This window comes from Papaver somniferum, chromosome 6 (genome assembly GCF_003573695.1).
Source record: "Papaver somniferum cultivar HN1 chromosome 6, ASM357369v1, whole genome shotgun sequence".
Lineage (NCBI taxonomy): Eukaryota > Viridiplantae > Streptophyta > Magnoliopsida > Ranunculales > Papaveraceae > Papaver > Papaver somniferum.
In genome coordinates this window covers 117,803,972-117,809,549 of record NC_039363.1, presented here as the reverse complement: position 1 = coordinate 117,809,549, position 5,578 = coordinate 117,803,972, and the positions used below count along the sequence as shown (strand labels likewise).

General features: G+C 37.6%; 1 non-coding gene across 1 annotated transcript; it reads left to right on the top strand.

The window, feature by feature from the left end:
- Positions 1-3,761: 3,761 nt before the first annotated feature.
- On the top strand, positions 3,762-3,832 carry LOC113292242. The gene has a single exon (XR_003331735.1). It is a non-coding gene; the product is annotated as a small nucleolar RNA R66 (small nucleolar RNA).
- The last annotated feature ends 1,746 nt before the right edge of the window (positions 3,833-5,578 follow it).

Here is a 5,578-nt window from a genome sequence, read left to right as displayed (position 1 = left end):
GATGTAGTAATTTTTAATAGTAATGTAGATGATTGTAAGATGAACATATTACCAAAAGTTAGTTTTAGTCTTTTAGATTCATTAGTATTTGCATTTTATAACTACATTGGTGTTGAAATTGTTAGATAGTTTGAGAATAACCATATTAAAGAATCCTCCTCCCTTCAAAATATTGTAGTTGTTGCATATCCTTGGAATAAATTGACTTGAAGCATCTCATGTGTAAAGAAAGTTTGTTCACCCATAGAAGTATCGGGATAACTACCCGAAAGTAACAAATCACGCAGCTACGAATCTTGTGTCCACGATCAAGGGTCGTTTGAGCAAAAAGGATTACGCAGTATTTGATTCAATGGCAGTTGGCCACTTTCAGGATATGCCTGGAACCCATAAAAACAGTACAATTTTGCATTATCTACTCTCATAGAAAATTGTGAGACAAGATGATGGTGTATGAACTTTGGGGTTGGAGGGCATATCTTGAGGTTTGGGATGAAAGAATTTTCCCTTACTACGGGACTTAACTTCAAGTTGACAGCGGCAACAAAGGAAGATCTAGATAACCCACTCCCAAAATGTATCGCGGATTCACCAATCATGAAAACTCATTTCCCTGGGGAAAAAAGGGTAACAGTAAGCAAACTCCATACGCGATTCGAGGAAGGAGATTTGACTACCTGCACTGACGATGAGAACACTAAGTTGGCGCTTCTCTTTTTTGTGCACGTTTTATTTTTGGGCTGCCATGCGAGAAATGTAGTAAAGGGAGAATATTGCCATCTGGTGGACAACTTGAATAACTTCAACAAGTTCCCATGGGGTCATGTTAGTCTTAGAAAAACCATCTGCAGCTTTTGATAAGCTCTGGTTGTGAAGGATGGAAAGCAAACTAAGAAAGCCAGTGTTGTCAAGAAAGACAGGGAACCAAAGAATAGTGGTCGGTTGGGCTTGCCGGCTCATTACAGGGTGTTTGGACTGTCATACGTTCTGACAGTAAGTTCGCATATTCTGTTTAAATGGTCTTATTCATCTTGTATACTTGGGAGGTTTGTAGTTTGTACAGTTCAAGTTCTAACTATTGCTGCTATTTCAGGCTTGGGAATTGGAAAGTATTCCTACAATTAGGGGTTTATGTGGACGGTTTGTGTTGAAGCATACTTGCGGTCGGTGGTGCACTGCCATGGAACGTGTATCCTTCACAAACGAACCGAGATACAACGAACTTGTATCTTTGAGACAGGGGCTAATAATGGATTGTGATGAGTACGAGTTGTACAATGGTGACACCCGTAGATTTCTTGGCATAGTAGATGATAAGGAGGTGTTGGAGGATACTGTGGAACTGTCTGATATTCCAAAAGAATCTAGCAAGGTATATGAATCCTCTTGGTCGGGAATGACCAAGGAATTTACGCAGAAGGTTGGCGTAGGACATGGGTCAGATACTTTATACACTCTTATGGAGTCTCGGCTAACAAATATTATTACTATTTTCTTACGTGAGAAGTTGGCTCCAGCCAGCGTTAGTTATGTGGATAAAAACACCGCAGCGGGGGAGACATCATGTGATGGAGATCGGGGTAACGCAATAGCGGCTTCCACACAGATGGACTCAGTCATTAATACTGAAGAAGTTTTAAAATCATAAGAGACAGTAAAAAAAGTGCGTACTCCAATTGATGACGGTAAAGGGATGGAAGAAAAAGAAGAAGAAGAAGAAACCTATGCAGGTCTCTATCCAAAGATTCCAAACGCTAAAGTTGCGTTTCCCATGGACTTTAAAAACGAAACCATTGATGTGCCTAGTGAGGATGATTATAAAGGAGATGAAACATCTAATTCTCCAGTAGGTGCGGATGCAGAAACATCTAAATCCCCTGACTACCCAACTTAAAGAGGCGTAGAATCGTAAAGGCATGACCTCATATCTCATCACTGTATGCAAGCCTCACTTACAAAAAAAATTCTAAAAATGACTATGCTGGGGAAAATATTGAGGATCCATGTATCTCAGAGAACTGTAAAAGGAATCTGAACATTTACATATGGACAGGGCAAGTGTCTATCGCTTATTTACCGTATTTAACTCGAAAGTCATTGTCTCATGATCGTTAAAATGCGCAGGGAAAATGTGGATCCAAAGGAAATCAAGAAGGCAAATGACCCACGTCCTAAATAATCTCCGGTGGAGGAGATTGAAGATACAGAAGAAAGTTTGAAATGGTATGGATATGTCAAGTTATTAGGAGGAACATCACAACCACGGTCCGACTGGTTATCAGACATTGTAAGTAGATTGTTTTATTATAGTTTATGTTCATGATATTTTATGAATTTACTCGCCAGCTTATCTATTTTGAGACCTCTTGCAGATTGAATTGTGTATTGCACTCGACGCGCAAATACCCTGGATTCACGAAGAAAACTCGGTGGACCAAAGTTGGTAGTTACTTCGCTGTGAGTATTATATGAAAACTATGAAACTTATCACATTTGCACTATAAACATACTTGCATTTTGTACATGTTAACGATGGCTTGTAATGTGCGATTTCTCACATTCTATTAAACATCGTCCTGAAAAACAGCGGCACGCTAGAGATCAAAGACTGAGATCCAAGACCAAAGAAAAGCAACGATTATATTACACAAAATTGCACATGGCGGGGAAATACGGCATTGATGGTAAACCATGGTCCGAGGTTGATGGGGTTTACGCTCCGGAAAGACGGCATTGATGGTAAACCATCGAGACGGATCGGGGTCACCCATTAAATGGGTCCTCAAAACTGGATTAACTAATAATTCCTACAAGTAGGAATTAATATATAGTCCTATCTAGGAGATCCAACTACTGTCTAGCCCACCCGTCAAACTAATTTACTCGCTAGTCCAAAAACATGATTTTGGACCAATTTTTTTACTCACTGGTCCAACACATGTGCGAGTTTCAAATGTCTTTTATTTTCTCTTTTCTGAAATTACCCTGCAACGACATAAGAGGACAAAGCTTTGTTTTCTTTTCTTTTCTTCGGCTCAGATTCGGATCTCTCTCGCTCTCTCTTCTGCTGGTGTTCTCCGTCATTTTTCAAGCATAATGATACGACTGTACATATCTATCCAATCCAGCTTATCTTTCCATATTTTTTATTTGTTTTCTCTTCTCTACCGGTGTTTTTAGGATTTTTGTTTGAAGATCGTTTTGGTGCTCTGTAATCAGCTTCATATCCATCCAATCCAGGTATGTTCTATAATAAGTGAAAACAAGTGAAGAAGAAGATCAAGAAGTTTCACAAATAAATCCACGGAGAAGAAGAAGAAGAAGGAGGAGGAGGAGATAATTTTATGTATTCAAAACACTGTGATTGGCGGGAAGATAATTTTATGTATTCAAAACCTTTTTATATCTCCGATTAATTTTTTTTGCCGGTGGACTATAGGATAAGCCGGGTTGGGTTTACCGAACTAAACATCAAATTTCTCTTCCTACGACCGCTATTAGCACTCGGAACTGGAACCGGAATTGGATACCCATTGATACCACTAAATTTCCCACCGTTAGATGTAGACTATGAATAAAAACTATAGGATGCTTTATTCTTCTTTCTAGCAAAACCCTAATTTATCTTCTTTCACTACCTGTCTCTATTTATAAAGTCAGAGACCGCCTCCACCTACAGCAACATATCTTGCCTCTCCTTTTTACTCAGTCTTTTCTGTTTTTCGTCCATTAACTCATTGTTATTATTTGTATTGTATGGATCCAATGATGGTAATGTAATCTTTGAGACCTCATTATCTATTGATGATAGCTATAAGCATTTACTGAGGATACCATCAAATTACTTTGTTTTTGTTGGTTCAATTCCATTAGGGTTTTTATTTCTTCTGATTATGAAAGGTTTGTGTTTGTTTAGGCTTCTTTAATCTGGTCCACAGGATATTTCAGTTCCTGATTGACTCGTTCCCTTGAAGCAATAGTATTTGTTGCTCTAGAAACCTTTTTGTATTTTCATTTGCTTTCGTTGCATTTGAGAAAGTTCTAGGTAAGAGCATAGATTATTTCAGATTCAGAGAAATGTTTGATGTAAAATGCCGATGATGATTAAACATAGACCTGTAATGATAGTGGAGATGACCACAAAATTATAACATCTAAGGGGCTGATGCATAATCATACTGTTCATGTTTTCTTTTCTAACTTTCATATGGTAGCTTTAGTTTTGTGTACTGTTACCAGTCGGGTGTTGTTCCGGCGAACCGATAGAAATTGTCGCTCTAAAAGAAGAGGTGCAAGGGTATGGCTTCCTCAAAAAGACTTGATAGACTAGTTCTGTGTGAGCCAGACGACCCATACCGTGATAAACATATCTGCCCCAACTGTTTTTTTACCGACATTTTGTTGCAAATTTGTCAAATCTATCAGACAAAAGTAAGGATACCTCATACCTTAAAGTCGGTGCTGTTGTGTGTTTTTTCCAAAGTTATGTAGCATGGATAAGACAATATTTAAAAGGACCAAAATGCATTCCAGTAATCCAATTATCCTCATCAGAGTTGTTGATTACAATTGGATTTTAGTAGAGATTTTGCGTACAATTATAATTAGGATGCAGCACATAAGATTATTATATTTGGCTCCGCCAAACACTATAGTTTAGTTTAATGTGCAGCTAAGAAAACGAGGATGAAGATACACCTGAAGTCACCTGACTATGGGAGTCCAAATAGTGCCATAGAGTTTATGTTTGGTTGGATTTTTTTTTTTTCCCGATAAGAGCATCTCCAACCGAAGGTGTAAAAATCCTATGTGAATTTTATTTAGTCCTTTTATTTATGGGGTCTACACGTGGAGTAAATATAGGATCTCATATCTAAAAAACCATCTCAACAGTGAGAATTTTAAACCTTAGAATTCAAAGAAAATTAGTGAAAAACATGACGTGGAGGTGTAAATAACACTTTCTTGAACACCTTCATATTTAGTAATTGGTCCCTCCTAACTTGTAGGACCCTACTATTGGAGATGGATTTATGTCAAATGAGGGTCTAAAATCCTATATGTCACTACAAAAAACAACATCCACCCTCTGTTGGAGATGCTCTAAGAAAGTTGAAATAGAATTAAAAGTCAAAGCAAAATGGTTCATAGATTTGGGTACAGGCACCCCGTTTATCCTGATCCAAAACATAAAAAATACAAGGAGGAAACCCACATTGTTACGGGTTGCTGTTACATTAGCAGTAGCTTTAGCTAATGCAATTGCTTCCCGTTTTGCTATTCTACCGGCGGAGACATAAATAAAAAGTTTTGAAAGGGAATGTTCATTTCAAATGATCATAATTTTGGATTTAAAATGATCATAATCTTGGGCCGGAGAAACAAAGACCCTTGTTCATATTACATGACCATCATTTGGGGCATATTGAATAAGACAAAAACAGGGTTGGAAATAGTGTTTCTAGGATATCTCTTATCCAACCTATTTTCATAAATACGAAAATACCCTTGAATGATTAGTGTTAAATTAGTGTTAATTTGATTAATTAGTTGTTAATAATTGTAGTTAGGTTAGTGT